Source organism: Dermacentor albipictus, chromosome 2, assembly GCF_038994185.2.
Source record: "Dermacentor albipictus isolate Rhodes 1998 colony chromosome 2, USDA_Dalb.pri_finalv2, whole genome shotgun sequence".
Lineage (NCBI taxonomy): Eukaryota > Metazoa > Arthropoda > Arachnida > Ixodida > Ixodidae > Dermacentor > Dermacentor albipictus.
Genome location: NC_091822.1, coordinates 128,451,087 through 128,467,737, shown reverse-complemented (window position 1 = coordinate 128,467,737; position 16,651 = coordinate 128,451,087). Strand labels below are relative to the sequence as shown.

General features: G+C 46.8%; 1 protein-coding gene and 1 long non-coding RNA gene across 3 annotated transcripts in view; one reads left to right on the top strand and one right to left on the bottom strand.

Moving 5' to 3' along the window:
- The window catches only part of LOC135897381 (Na(+)/dicarboxylate cotransporter 3-like), a 131,018-nt gene that overhangs the window by 33,009 nt on the left and 81,358 nt on the right, over positions 1-16,651 (top strand). The window lies entirely within an intron of this gene.
- Positions 1,375-3,251, bottom strand: LOC135897403 (uncharacterized). The gene is made up of 3 exons (XR_010563034.2): positions 3,050-3,251; positions 2,101-2,212; positions 1,375-1,918 (listed from the first exon to the last, which is right to left on the bottom strand). It is a non-coding gene; the product is annotated as an uncharacterized lncRNA (long non-coding RNA).

The window sequence follows — 16,651 nt, the reverse complement described above, 5'->3', positions numbered from 1 at the left end:
TTGACTCCTTTCCAGCCTGCATGTTTCTTTTCTTTTGGAGGCCGCTAATGTGTGGCTCACACTTGGTGTCCCACATTGTCTCAATATGGACAAGTCGCTTTCGTGGGCATCACCTTCATCGGCCACTTTTGCGGGCCTTTCCACCCAACCTCATACACGTCCGACCATGTAAGCACTTATGCTGGTCTCCGTTCATGCCTAATCGCGGCCGAGAAAGGCCAGAGGCACAATTTGCCCATGGCTGCAGCAGGAAAGGGTGAACGGGGAGCACGAATCACGGTGTGCGTAAATTGGGAGTCTATGTCGCTGTGCAGACTGCAGGATCAAATTCTTACTTCGAGAGGCTGCTTCCCAGTGCAACCGACCAGGCAGCAATATTCGAAAAACATAAAACTGCGACCGTAACCAAGTGACATAACAGCAAAATTAAACGGCAATCAGTCACCGCTTGAGGTTGACAATACATTATACATTGGCTACGAACCATCTTACAGGCATAATGCTTGCCTTTGTCACATGTGGTGGTCTGGTAACGAGCGACAACCTGCGGTACAAACAGATTGGACAGAGCCTTGCACCTGTTTGAACCAACAGTTGCCGTTGAAGATGAGCAACTTCCATTGCGAAGCAATCAGGTGACGCAGGCATCTGCTGCCGCAACCAACACAGCGACATGGACTACCCGGCATTTTAGCGTTAACTCCTTTCCAACCTGCACATTTATTTTCTTTCGGGGGCCGCTATGTGTGGCTCACACTTTGTGTCCCACTTTGTCGCAATGTGGACAAGTCGCTTTTGTGGGCATCACCTTCGGCAGCCATTCTTGCGGGCCTTTCCACCCATACGGCTATCAACTTCATACACTTCGAACCATGTAAGCACATATGCTGGTCTCCGTTTTGAGCAAATCATGGCCGAGGTAGGCCACAAGCACAATTTGCCCATGGCTGCAGCAGGCCAGAACGAACGGGGCGCACCAGTTATGGTGTGTGTATACTGGGAGTCTATGTCGCTTTGCGGACTGCAGGAGCAAATGCTTACCTCGAGGGACTGCTTACCAATGCAACTGACCAGGCCCCCACATCTGTAACACAGTTACCACAACCAAGTGTGGCAGCAAAACCAGATTCTGCAATCAATCACTTCACTGTAGCTTGCACAAAGACCCAGGCTATCAAGGAAGAGGAGCAATCATCAACGAGACTAGGAATATGGAAAATGAGAAAGCTTGCATTCAAGAGAGAAGCCACTCTGCTCTGCAAGCATTGAAGGCTAAAAACACCAAGAAAAGTAAAATGGTGCATAGCACATGTGCATAGGTTAATGCAAGACGCATGCCGATGCTGCATCAGCTATTTCAGGAGAGTAATTGCGCATGACAACATACACTAGAAGATACTGCTACAGATATGTTAGGCTGCTAGACAGTGACTGGTATTAAGTATCAGCGAAATATCCAAATATAAAGGTTGACCTTTATATTTGGATGAGGATGAATAACCTCTAACAAAAATGGGCAATGAGAAAGCTTGCATTTATAGAAGAAAAATTACACTTCGCACAAACGGAATTAACATGGCTTGGAAGCTGATTAAGGACGAACTGATGAAACTCAATCTTTTGGCCAGCGTCGTCCGTGCTTGGTCAGATGTTGCAGGTGCATCTGAAGACGAAGAATTTCTAGAAAGTCCTTTTTGAGTTACTTGGATGACTCAGCCAAATGTCCGTGCTGGTGGAATGGTGGCTGAAGCTCTTTGCAGTCTTAACACAGTCCTTTGCAGACTTGATATCTCATCCATATTCTTGTGCATATGCTTCTTTGTTCTTGGTGTAAAAGCCTTGCAAATTCGGCTCCAGCCCCTTCCTGTTGGTGCAGATAGGAGCTCCTGTGATGACCAAGATGTGCTTGGCATAGACTCTGTTGGGGCAAAACGGTGACACGTGAGATATAGCACAGATTAGCCAAATTTATGTGGGTTTTATATGTTCGAACCAATTATACTGAACCATATATATGAACAAACATTCATATCTGCTGCAAACGGCAAGCCAATACAGCATAGATCAAACATATTTATTTCTGAACCATATGTTGTTTACCTTGTAGTAGTAGCCAATGTCCACACAATGACCTTGTCGTAGCAGGCAGCAGCTTCTGTTTAGTGCGTGGAGTGTGTTGCTTTATACTGGTGCCGTCCTCATTACTGCATGTCTGGAACAGAAATTTTGACTGAATCAGAAATTGAAAAAGCAAAGTTTTGCAATATGAAATGCAAAAAGGTGTGACATATATGTTGTAATGATTTGCGACTACGGAACACATGCAAATGTACACTGCCTATTCTAGGGTGCTTAAGCAGCATGTTAAATAAATATTGCTATTGCCCATAAAATTGATGTCTGCCTAACTACAATGCATGTCAACAGCGCAAGTACTATTAAGATCACAAATGAGAACATTTGTGGGTTCATTTATGCTCTAGAAGTGATCACACTGCTAGTTACTCAAGCAAATGCATGAAAGTCATGAAGCTATTAGAACTGATGCATTATTTTTCTCCACGAACGTGATGCACCGCTTCACTACTGCAAAAATAAATGCCCTACGGTAAACCAATCTGAACAGCAAGAACATTTGGAACCAACAAGTACGAAATATGGGTATCATGCTTGCAACTGTTTAATACATTAAATTCTGTACTTTCACTTCATTTTACCAAAGGATTATTCGGTTTTGTGGACGAAAGACGTTGCCGGCCGACTCGAAAAAATGTTTAATCTGTATATTGATAAGGCTACTCAGTCACCTACAACCACGGCTACAATAACATGAAAAATGAGACGCGCGTTCCGATATCGCTCTTTCTTTCCTGGTTGTGTGTGTAAACCAAACGACAGCCTCGCAAGTAAAGGTTTATTTAGGAAACAGCAACTGAGATCCTCACTGCCCATATGTAATGCAGGATCTAGTTCGTTAACTTGTGCCCGCCTGGAAGGTAATGAGACAGATATTATATAACGATTGAAGCAGCAGTGTTAAACGACTCACCGTTATTGCCGTTGTCAGCCGCAGCAAAATCCAGCTCCCGTTTCGATGCAGACCTGTTCCGAATGGCTCACGACCGAAACCCAACTGCCGGGCTTACATGTCCGCTTGCAAACACGTAACTTCACCCCAAGTTACATAGAAGCGCAAGAAACTAGTTTTAGAAACAAAGAAGCAACCAGTCTTGAGTGTACGAACGAATGAATCCGTGCCGCCGTGCACTCGGAAATACCGGTAAAAATTTTAAATCCAGGCCAGAGGTCACGTGAAAGATCGATGATGCTGAACGCTATTTGCGTTCATAATGGCGAAGAAACAATAAACTTACTAACAAAGAGTACAATATCTAATTAGCAATGATAATTTTGCCCTGTTTTTATGTAAAAGAAAATGCTTCGGTAATTGTAAGAGAAAGTTTGTAAGATAAAATTGCGCTTATTACGACGCCTCTACCGGGAAATGTTGGAACTAACGAACGAATCCCGAGGTGATGCTACTAGGTCGGCTTTGTTAGCAGCGGCGCGCGGTCGATTTTTTCGCCCTCTGTGGCCATTAGTTGAACTTGAGAGTGTACGGGGCCTGCGTTCGTCGCAGTGGCCCAGGTTGCCTAGGTTAAAGCCCCTCCATCCGCGCGCCACCGCCGCTCTCTTAAGTACCGCCAACCGCCTTTTCCCCTCACACCAAATCCGGTTCCGGCATTTCCGCTTCCGGCGTTTCCGGTTCCGGCGTTTACGCTTCCTGGAGTTGCGCCGCGAGAATTTCCACTGTGATTGCAGACGATGGTGAGACGCCCGTATTTAGCAACCGGTGCTAATTTGAGTAGCTCGCTCTAGCCATTCCACCAAGCGTCATTCGTGTGCATCACGATGATCAGATAACCCTGAACAATAATCTTCAAAACCTTCTTTCTTGGTGCAATCGTTGGAACATGGAGGTAAATGCTAACAAAACAGTTTACATGAAGATAACTAAAAAAATAAATAGCCTATCTTTTCCTTACGCTCTCGGATCTGAACCATTAACCGAGGTTAGGGAATACAAATATCTTGGCGTCACAATAACTCATAACCTGCACTGGAACATTCATATTTCTAACGTATGTGACTCAGCCTTTCGTAAACTCTGTCTTCTACGTCATAAACTAAAACAAGCTCCCGCTGAAACTAAACTTTTAGCCTACACATCAATAATAAGGCCAAAACTGGAGTATGCCTGCATAGTGTGGGACCCTTACACGAAAACGAACATTGAAGCACTAGAAAGAGTACAGCGTAAAGCAATCAGATTTATTTTTTCGAAATACCGTATGACTGATTCCCCGACAGCAATAATGAGACAACATGGCATTCAGACATTGGAAATACGAAGAAAAATACAACGGCTGAAATTTCTTTTTCTTCTTAAAAATAATCTCCTCGCCCTCACTCCTGAGCCTTATGTAACGCCAATGACAGCACGCCGAACACGTCATCGTCATGCTGACTCTCTAACTCCCTATAATGCCAGAACTAACATTTTTAAATATTCTTTTTTCCCACGCACTATAACCGATTGGAATAATTTACCTCAGTCGCTACTAAACAGTACTGATTCCATTGACCGTTTGAACTACTGATTTCATAGTAATAACTGAAATTGATCTTTGTGTTGCATTCCTTCTCATTGCTTAAAATTGTACTGACGGTTCATTTGTACATTTATTCTTCACTTTTGTTTTGGGAATTGTTTGGTTACAAGACCGAGTGTTCTTTTTACCCATTTGGTTCTCGCAGCTGGTGGACTCCATTGCTATTGCGCACACTAATTTGGTCCTTTTGTTCTTACGTCTGCAAATGCAATTATTCTGTATTTTGTATGCCCCTCCTGCCTGGGCCTCAATGAGGCCTGCAGTATTGTATAAATAAATAATAAATAAATAAATCTACGTGCTTATTTGCGTACGCTGCGCCCGCACGCTTTGCCTGTCGTCCCCTTTCTCTGACAAAGTGCGGAAAGCCATGAGCTGGGGCACAACACATGAACATAATTCGCCGTACACATCTGCTCGCGTCACAACACTAACACAATTCGCCGTACACCTTTGCACGCGTTACAACACGCGCGCACGCACCAATTCACTGCACACCTCCGCGCATATCGCACAAGAAAAGCACACTTGCTTTCACCATGTCACTGAATGCCTTCCACGCAAATTTGAACTTGTTATATTTCATAGCTTCACGTCATTGCAGTTCTTCACGCAGTGCACGCACTTGGGACGTTCGTTACCTTCGATCTGCCGTACGAGACAAGATCAACCTCAGAATCAACAGCATAAACTCTATGCGTCTGCCGTACAAATTGGCGTCGCGAACTCCTTCACTAAAGTCCCTCCATACGTGCTGGCTGAAGGGGATGTATGCTTCAAAACAAGAATTCAAAGGGGACAAGCTGTTGTATTCCGCTGAAGTAGTAGTTTGCGGTCGCTGTTTTCCAAATGCACGAAAAACGGGAGCGGTCTCCAAGCACCCAGGCACTGCATTCCACTGTACGTTGTCTCTCGAGGCACAACCCGTCGCAGGTTGACGCGAAGCAGCGAACACGACCAGATCGCCGATTACAATAGGCGGCGGTTCTTGGATGGAATCGCATTAACAGTTTCAACCGCAGCTGGTGCAATTAAAGCCTCTCCGTAGACGCGAAAGTAAACAACGCTAAAAACATAGCGTCACTTGCACTCGGAACAGGAAGCTGAAGCTACGTAAGTTCCGCTTGACGCCGGAAGCTGAGGGGGTGAGTGGGAGAGGAGCGTGAAGGAGGAGGGTAGGTTGGCGGTACTTAGCTTGGTCGGCGGTGGCGCGTGGATGTAGGGGCTTTAGCCTAGGTTACGGTGGGCCGTCGCCAACAGCAGCGACGCGGCTCTGCGATGACGTTTCAATTTCGACGACTGCTCCGACGACAGGGCTCGGAGCGCCTCAGAGCGCTCCAAGACGGAGGAGAGCAATCGAGAAGAACCAGCCGAACGCAGGGCGGGCACCCTCTTTCAACCAGCCGAAGACAGCGTCGCTCGCGAGAGCGCTCAGAAACGACCAGTCGAAGATGGCATTAGTTTCGGCTTTCACAGTTCTGCTACTGTGTTCTCGACCGTCACTTGCACGTGACGACAACGTCGGTCGTCATTTACGAACAAATCTCGTCGACCTCAGCCCTGAGGCCCGCTACGCATTCGTCATCCGTCACACCCGCTGGTGTGCCGCAACAGGCGGCATGTGATTTGAGCCATCACGCGCCTGCGCACAGGACCATTACACTCGTCGAGCGCGTCGTTAGTGCAGTCGCTGACCGCAGCCCTTGTGCGGCTGACGAGGCCAGTGGCGGCACCACTATGTGCAACCGCTGCAAAGCAACAAGTTGGCCATCGGGGACGCCTAAAATACTTTCTTTGTGTAGGCAACTTCTTCGCAGTGGTCTTCGCCGTAGAGGCGCTTACCACACATTTGTGCGATAGCAGTTCGGCTGCGACATAATGGAATCCTTCGCTGTACAGGTGATTTCGTTGTACTGGCGTTAATTGGGGAGGGGTGGATATCGATTGCACAGCCGAGCAAGCGTGATTTTTTTTTTTTGCAACGTATTGTACGTTTGTTGGCTTTACACCTCCCTATGAACACCAGTTTGGGTTGGATAAATTACACCTACTATGGCATAGTGAGCTCTCTCAAAGGTGGCCTCGAAGTAGAGGAGCCCTCTGCATTGATTGTACTGCCCGAAAATGAAGTTCTACCTGCCGTGACTACGGTGGCTGTGGCTAAGTAGTTAACGGGATTAAGAATTGCAAAAGCATTCCTCGGCTACCGTTAGCTAAGCGACATCCACAAAGAGAGTGCAGAAAGAAAAAAAAAGAAAGGTTGCGGAATGGAAGCACAATTGAGAAGACGCGGTAAATCGAAATAAGAAAAAAAAATCTAGCTTAGAAACAAAGTGAAAGAACGAGAAACGTCTGGCGTGAAGTGCGCACTATAGCAACAATCGATTCGCTGGAGTAGAGAGGAAGAAACCTGAAACCCCTCTCCTGTCTTCATGTGTGCTGTCGGGCGCCGCTGTAGTGTGTACTTCACCTCAACAACACTGGGCAATGCAGTGAACGCTACGGACCGCTTCGACAAACTAGAAAAGAGAACCAAAAGAAAGGCTCCTCCATCGTGCGCCGCTCATCGACCTTCGTGCGACGCGGACTGAATGGGAGCCTCCCGGAAGGAATTTGTTGTGCGCGAAGCTGTTCTTACGAAGCAGTCGAAATCCTGATTTCCGAACAGCTGTTGAATTTCTTGTTATTGCCGATTCTGTAAACTTACTTTTGTGATGTTCTCCGTATAAACCATGTATTCATATGTGTTTACGAGTTCCCTGCTTGTTATTCGCTCTCCTACTTTATGTTCTTTTTTGTTAGCTGTATACGAAAAGTGAATTGTATTAACTAAAACAATCCGTGGATACCCAAGCATTTCTTATGAGTTGTGAATGCGAAAGCATTAATGCCCAATTGAACGGCGCTGAACGGTCATTCGGGTTTTGCGCTGCGAGTTATGCACCATAACGGTACGTGGTGCCCGAACCAGCGAACGGTGGCGGCCTGCTGTGCCAACGCCGCATGCCACCGACGTGGGGATGTCCGTCGGGCGACGCATCGCGGTTATGACCTCTCCCCTCATGCAACACCTGACGCGCGAGGAAGCAGGTGTTCCCTTTCGTCCCCTCTGCCAGCGGCTCCTAGATAGCGGAAGGCCTGTGCACTTCAATCCATGACGTCATGCTACCTTGCCCGACTGCCATAGAATCTAATGCGGATGCTCTCGAGTAGGCTGCGGCGATTTCGACGTCGCCGCTTTCGTCACGCTGGGTTTCACAGAGGAAATTTTGGTCCAAGTAACATGACGTAATAAATCAGAGTACGCAGGCCTGCTATCTAGGGGGCGTTAGCTATGCTCCGTCAAAGAGCGCTCATGCCGACGGCGAGAGCGAGGGTGACGTGGCGTCGCGCCGATGCCCTCTCCACTCACGGAACACCTGGTCCTCGCGCAACGCCTGGCTATCTGTCCGCTCGTGTCCCCTTTAGCGCTCGCTTCTCCTTAAGGACGCAGCTACTGACGCGGCGTTGCAGCCAGTGGAAATGCGAGTTTAAATGCCGTTTTGCTGCGACAGACGACAGATGCCGCATTTTTTGCTCAGTCGGCCATTTCGCGCTTTCGCATCAAAATCTTTGCGTGTCTGCATGCTGTGTGTGCGCCTGACACCTTGGAACCGTCATAGAGCTTGCCACAATACTTACTGGAGGGAACTGTGGTGCTGCGATAGTTCAGCCGCCAAAGGAATGGGAGTACATGGATATGTCTTATATTCGTGCTTGTGCCATGAGGATTTCTTCTGTTTTTTTTTATTACGCTTTATCTGATTTCACTGACCCAAAGGCCAGTGCAATACTTTCCTAAATGCAGAAGAAAATAAAACTCTACGAACACGCATGATCGCTGGTATTTGCAGCGGTTTCACTTGTGCATGCGTCCGTGACGTAATAGTTTCCATATCGGACTTCTCTGCTAGAGGAGGCCTTGCTCCAGAGCGTGGCTGAAGAGGACCAGCGTCGGGCAATTCGCCTCGCCGTTGAGGCCGTGAAGACTCACTGTCCTCGACGCGCGGGGACTGTTTCGTCCTCCCCCGCTACCTGCCTGTAGGTGAAAAAGTGGGCACCTTAGCTCGATGGAATGATAAAGTTTTCAATCAATCAATCAATCAATCAATCAATCAATCAATCAATCAATCAATCAATCAATCAATCAATCAATCTGTGATAGAGGTCTTATATTCGGATCTTGTCGTCTGGCAATTTTAATACAGTATTTCTTAAAATTTATTTATAACGCAGTCACGTTTTGACGAAGTCACGTTTGACATTTCTCATCTTGCTCTTTCTTTCCTCTTTCCTCCCTTCCTTCCTATCTTCCTTTCTTATGTTTCTGTCTCCTCCTTTCTGAAGAGTAGGCAGGCGTTGCGCTCCTTCCGGTGACAGTTTCCAACCTGCTCCTCGCTTTCCCTCTCCTTTAATATGTATATGTGTTTTCAAAACAATAATAATTGGGCTCTCTTCAGTAAAGGAGGGCATCAACGAATGACGCGTCTCTCTGTCTTCTGTGCGCTACGTGGGCAAACGCAACTGCTCCAAACAAGGCAACATTTAACATCACATCATGACTGTCGTATGCCATCGACATCACCGCCAAATATCGTCAATGAGCGCAATCAGTACAGATAGATCCGCTTACATCGATTGGCACAGTGCGTGGCATCTGCATATTTTCTTCCCCTCTCTCACGCAGAATGAAAAGCTGGAACATTGCAGCTCGTGGTTGACAAAGCTGCACGTAAAACGCGCAACTTATCTAAAACAAACAAGCAGACAAACAAACAAACAAACAAACAAACAAACAAACAAGCAAATGAATAAGTAAATAAAACGATGCCTACTCAATGAGGCAAACTCCCGAACGTCGATGTTATACCGGTGTTTCAGCGAACACTTTCAAATTTTTAAAATGTTCCCGGTGGTAGATAGCACAATTCTAGACCATGAGCTCGTCTATTCGAAGAGGCGGATATTACTTGTACAAATAAATTGAAATGCATGATCGACTAATAAACAAAAACTCACTAATCGAGTGTTTACCTAGTTATCTTACGGCTCATATTGCAACTCACAAATTCTAGCCGGCGATTTCCCAAGGTGGATTCACTTGGAACGAATGCTCAGCATCGCACTGGTTTCGAAATATTAATTCACGGACTTTGCGGAGAAATGCATTGGCGTTCCAGTTACTTTTGTGGCTCAGGGCATAAAACGACGTTTTGTTAAGAAAATAAGCGGAACGACAGTGCATTTTTACCGCAAGCTTGACGGCGCATATCTCGTAGAATGCGTAAATAGTGTCATCCACAGGATTCTTTTCAAGTGGACGTGCCTTGCAGACTCACCCTCTAGAATTTGTAAATTGTAATATGTGCCTTAAGGTGATTAGGTAAGAACTTAATTAGTGAGTTCTTGCTAATTAGTCGATGATGCATTTCATTTTTTTTTTGTTCGAGTAATGTCCGCGTCTTCGAGTAGACCGGCTCATGGACTAGAATTCTGCTATCTGTCGTAGGCAATCTTAAAAATTTTGTTCGAAAGCGTTCGCTGAAACACCCTGTGTACAGCGCGCGCGACGTTAAGTTGGGTTAGGTGTCCGCCCTGTTTTCGTTCTCTCTCGGTTCCTCGTCGAGAGAGCAAAGCGGACGTGCTCGGTGAATTTCTGCATCGAAGTCTCGAGACGAACTGCGTGAAGCGCCTAATTGAAAACTGCACTGACGCAATGCCCACGCATCGCTCGATGGAGACGAGGAAAACCGGCCGTCGTGGCTTTCGTCGTGGCTTTCACATTTATTCTCAGCCACGCCACGATATTGCGAGCGTACGCTCGAGGAGGGGACGAAATGAACGTGGACGAAAGGAGCGTGGGGCACCGACCAACACTGCATGCGCGCGCTGTCATTAGAAGCGACAAGCCCGCGCACGGAATGCAGCGGCAGCGGCGTCGCAAATTCGCAAGAAAAAGAAAGACAACAAATTATTGAGATGACACGTGCCGCTTCGCTCGATGTTGAAACAGGTAGAGCGCACGCCACCTGGTTCACCAGCTCGCCGAGAGTTGTCACGGGGCACTTTGTCCGGCGAATGTTGCGAATACGTTTCGTAACTGTATACGAACATCCTACTTACACAAAAAAAGAAATGGCCGCGCTCTCTTTGTTTTTTCATTCTTTAATGCCGTTATCAAGCGGTCGGGCGTGACAGTTGGTCTCCCGCATATGCGGGTTCTCGTCTCATCTTATAGATAACTTTCGAAGCGCTGCATTTCAAGCTCTTGACTGACGACGCGGTGTCGACAAGTTACGCTCCGTTCCACCTGTATACGAGTTAGTATCCGTCATTTCGCGCGTTTATTTATTGTACTTGCCAGGACATTGGGTGCGCGCGATTTCGACGTCGTCAGTTTCTGTCCCTGCGTAGTGGTTTACCCGCATAACAAAACTGGCCGCAGTCTTCGACGACGGCCATCAGTGCCTTCGCGCGCTTCCCTGCGCGTGCTTGCGTGCGTGCGGGAAAGCTTCCTTGCAGGCGCATCCTGCGACGTGCACCCATCGGTGAGCTCTGTCGGAAACGATGGCGTCTTTCCGCGACGACGCGAAGGTATACGGCCAGGTCGAGATTGCGTGTCGTCCGGAGTCGTCACGTGCGGGAAATCCGTACACCTGTTCCGGTAGAAAGGACTTTGGCCCGCAGGATGACTTCTGCGGAGCGCTTGATTGGTGCTTTGTTTGTGTTAGAAAAGCGTGTCGGCAAGAATAGTATCGGGAGAAGTAACAACACCGAAAGCACGATTAACCGATTGACTTATCCGCATCAAACTGTGGATAAGTTGAACTGTTAGCGCGGCGGACGGGTGACTATATAGAATGCCTGATGAGCGGAAATATTCCCGTATATATGGCATCGCAACGGGCGCTCGCACATTTCGAATCGCACTCGGCGCTATCATTTTCTTGCCCCCAATATGGCAACCTGGTAACTCTAGCCGAGCATTACATCATTGATGACAGGTGAGTTAAGCGAACTTGTAGCATATCTCTTTCAACGCCACTGTCTAACCCAGTCGCCACACCTCTTTAACGGGGATAGAGATGAAGTTCCTCGGTAGCTTATAATGGCACTGCACTGTTTTGTATCTGGTATTGGGTCTGTTTGTACTTATAGGTAGGTTTTGACGCTATCTGTTACATGCATGTTATGATGACCCTTTTGCCTTGTCTACAGACTGTCTGTTCTGTACACATATAGTCAGCATACACAGGGCGTCCGACGTAACTTGAGCCAAAATAAAAAAAAAGAAATGTCCAAGTGCCGCTTAGCTCAACAGAACGAAGGTAACGCGTTTTGCCGTCGCCTAGAACAAGTCAGACAATTTCTTTCGTATTTCTCCTCATTACATAATGAGTGATCATTCATTAACCAACTTCATTAAGTACTGTATTCAGAACGAAGTATCGGGTGGGAAAATTGTAGACTATTCTGAAAAATTGCCGATCCAGCATTCGGTTGCTCTTTAAGCGCTACATAACTATTGTTTTTTTTTGTGCCCGAAGGAAAGTCCGCAAAACACAAGAGCACAAACACGACCGTACGACTAGTCGAGCGGCACATTTACTGCGCACGTAGTCGACGTGATTTCCGATGGGGTACTTGCTTAACGCCGTCGTCAGATGGGATATTTTTCTCGCAGTCTCACGTTCTGGCCAAGTTCTGAAAGCTAAACTATAGGCCATGGACCCGCTGTTTCACAAGTATTAAAAAGATAGGACTGCAACGAATATTTTGCGATCGAAATGAATCCAACAAAAGCTAGTATTGGGTACATAAACGACGCTATTCCACCAACGTTTACATGTTACCTTTAGCGAACGCTGAGGTAACGCATCGGGAAATTTTACGACTTTCCCTATACGTTTCTTCAGTCGCTCGCGGGAGGCGATTGCTCCGAAAATTGTTGCCCTTTCGAGGCAGCTACGCTATAGCACGGCGTGGAATCACGCCATCTCTCTATATACATAGGAGCTTCGCGTTAATGACGGAAAACAGAAGCCGCGCTATGTATGCATTTCTCAATGTTGTCGTGACATCGAGCAATGTAAACATTGCGCGTACGCGATCGTACGCACACATAGTGCCGAAGACGCTTGACGTAATCAACAAAGGCAGAACGCGTTGCTACCGTTCTTATCGGTCGACGGCATGCGCTTCGTTGCTCTAAAAGCGTGCAGCACTGTGGAAACGGCAATCGCTGTCAGAAAGTCGGTGGTCCGAACGTCAGAAACATTGACTCGTGTAACGAAATGCTTTGCGATTGGCCGGTCCCCTACAAATATGTTTTGATAATCAGCAACCTTCTGTGTAGACGTCCTCGAGATCCTAGACTCCGTTGCTTAGCTATACGTTTCTTTTCTATCTTTTTTTTTGTTTAGTTTATGCATAACCTGTAGGCGTCCTGCAAGCAGCGGCTGATTAGAAGTGCACTGCGATAAATCCAGCAGAGTGCCCGTGGACAGTGTGTATATTTGCAAAATCGTTTATAGGCATTCTTTCTGCACATTCCATCAGCTTTGTAGACAAATTTGTAGAGAATAATGTTTGGTAAGAGTGTGTTTAGGTGTATTTTGCTTCAAGCCGTCGTGAATGTCCATAGAATAACAGGTTGACCTGGTGTATACTGGACGCAGGCCAATGAAAAACCTCAACCACCTTGTAGAGTGACAATTCGACAGCTTTTAGCCACCTTTAAATTGCATTGCCTTTCTGTGCACAGTTTTTTTTTCTTTATTTATAGACAGTACGTATATATTTAGCAAGGGTCAGTCGATCAAAAATAACTGTAAAGGTCTGTAATTCGTTGTAGTGCAGCTTATAGAAAGTTCACGAAGGGACTTAAACGCACAGACCGCTCCCTGTGGACAGTGTATTACGCATAGACAGCGTGTAGAAAGCGAATATGGAGATCGTATATTGTTTGCCAGCAGTTCTCTCTGGATTTTTTTAAATAGATGAGCGAAGTAAATTCGTGCAGGGTTGAAGCGCGAACGGCTTCGTGGGAGTGGCCGCAGATTGTGCGGCATCTTATTGTGCGACAGTTTTTTCAATGTTTTTCAGTATTTTAGACTGAGCACGCACGTGCGAAAATGAATTTAAGTAGTATGAGGTTGTCAGCATAGCCTTCAACTACACACTGTTGCCTTCTTATATACTTGCCTTTTGTATATTAGCAAGAATAGGTAGCCTAAATACAATTGTTATTTAGTGTTCTTCCTTCGGTATGTGGTGGTTCACAGATTCTCAAACGCTCTTAGAACCTCAGGCCATGTGTCGATCAAGATGTGTACCACCGTAAGTCACCAGGCTTTTTATAGTTATTCTAGAGATACTTTCTCAGTAAACCTAGACATTCTGCGTAGACAAGGAAAATTAATGTTCGCGGAGGTGGTGGTTGTTATAATCTCGGGCCATTTAGGACGAGAACGCGGGTGACTTTCCTTTCTTTTTTTATTTCTTTTTTGAAGTCTGCTCAGATCTCAGGATATATGTAGCTCGCCGCCATACAGTATGTATACAGCCGGTCGAGGCCGTCCAAATGTGGGACTTGCCGGGCTGTTGTCTATTATCAGCCGATACTTCGACCCCGCCGAACTTTTCTTCGATTCCGCACAAAGAACGCTGCGCGCAACTAAATTAAGGGTGAGAGACGCGCCCATGTACTTCCGGTTTGCTAGACGTTTATTCGCGGATATCGATCTCTCTCTGAGATGCTTGTTACGTCAAAGCTTACGTGGCCTGCCCTCCCCCTTCCCCTTTAATTCCCCTCCTCCTGCGCTTGCCGAGCTTTTCTGTTGTTGGCGCCAGGAGAGTTGTTTTTAGAATGCTTTCCGTCTCCCCCTCGCGTGGCTTTGTGAGCTATGCATGCGGTGCCGACCGCGCACGTTCGCACGCAGAAAAAGATTTGCGAATCGACCGGCGCTATACGTGCATTTCGAATGCCAAGGAGAGTCTGTGGACCCCATTTCCGGTGCCTACATATCGAGTACATCCTTTCTTAGTCGCCGGTGCGTTCACGGATCGCGCGCTCGAGTGGTTCCGTGTAATGGCGGAAATTTGCCACGTGCGCCCGCTGCGACCTATTATTACGGATCGCAGGACAGAGAGAGAATAAACATTTATTTCATAAAGCGAGTAGAAAATTTCCTCGATGAGTGGGGCCCTCAGTCCAAGGCTCCATTGCCATGCGCGACTTCGCGAGCCCGCTGGATCAGCCGTTGCTGTTCCTGCTGGCTTGTGCTGAGCAGCGCAGACTCCCAAGAGGAAAGGGTAGGGTTGGGTATAGGAGGAACACCTGAAGGGTTAGGGCATTCCCATATGGAGTGATACACCGTGGGTTTGGCCCCACAGTGGGGACAATAGGAAGGGTACAGGGTGGGATGAAAGATATGTAGCATGTGGAGACAAGGAAATGAATTGGTCTGCAGTTGCCGCCAGACAGCGGCATCTGCTCTATTAAGCGAAGGATGAGGAGGGGGATAGTTATGGCGACTTAATGTCATTATTTACTCATAGCTTCAAAGCCTAACGGCTGTCTTGATATTCACCTGTGCCAAAATGTGACGCATTGTGTTTATATACACTGATGTAGTATCTCCAATTCGCTTCTTTGTCTTTTTTTTTCTTGCCTCCCTTTTTGTTTTATAAAGGTGCTTATAGTATGTCTCACGCGCGAAAGTATCCCTGCCCTTTCCGAAAGTTCCTGTAAGGTGAACCTGTACTAAATAGGCCAAGAGCAAGTCCTACTCAACTGCAATAATATCTGCAGGCAACAAATATGGTATTTTTGGCGTCACCTGCGAGCTCGGAGAAGGGGAGAGAAGGGTAGAAAAAAAAAAAGATGGGGGGGGGGGGGATTATTACCACAATACGACCATCTTACTATTTACCTAGCGCATTACGATACCGATGCATTTCATTTTGCATTCTTCGTTTCTTACCATAATCCGTACCGCCGAGGACCCGCTTTCTCTGCGAGAACGGTGGCGTATTTTCCGCCTCACAGTTTGATTACTGCTCTTAAGTACAGACACGTTACCCAGAGGGGTCTACCCCTCCCTCCCTCCCCTAGAAATTAAGCGGCATAACACCACCTCCGCCATCACTCCTCACACACATTCTTAAAGACCCGCCAAATCAATCTTGAGACTTGACATCTATCCGGCGGTTAACATTTTGCTGCCTTTTTAACTCCTGTTGGATGGCGGTAGTTACCAGAATCAGCTGAGGCGTAAAGGCCAGTTTTCTCATCGATTCGGCACCGCACGGTTAACTAGAGATACGTTCACGTCACTACCTATTGCCATGGTCGCGCGCATCGCTGTTGCTTCGCTAGTTCAACCTTTATTTTAAATCTGATCCAGGGACGAGAAAAGGGATTCAGTTGGTCTGTATGGTAGTGGAACGAATTGCGGCCGGAGAAAACGCCAGTCGCGTTTAACAGTTCATACTGCTTCATTATTTCCTCGAGTGACGGCTCGCCGCGACGCTGGCAGATCCTCGGAAGCGTATACCCATGATATGGGTTAAATAAGGGGGAAAATAATATAATGCGACGCAGCGTCCATCATCAAACCCTGCAATAATCGTTAAGACCCATAAGCAATATGAATGTCACCCGTTGCCTCGTCTAGTTTTTCGCTCATTGTACAGCACTTTTCGTGCGAAATTCGTAACTGGAAAGAAGGGTCGCAAGGAGTTGAGAAATTAGGCGATCTACTGCGGGAGAAAGCCGGGACAACAGCCAGCAGGGAGGAAAAGCAAAAAGTAACAAATTTAACCGTTGTTTGGGAAAACATTTACGGATCAACTTCTTCTTACTTAAAAAGGGAGTAGAGAAAACGCCACTGGAAGTGGAGAATAATTTCGTGTGTTTTGAATGACGCTTCTACAGT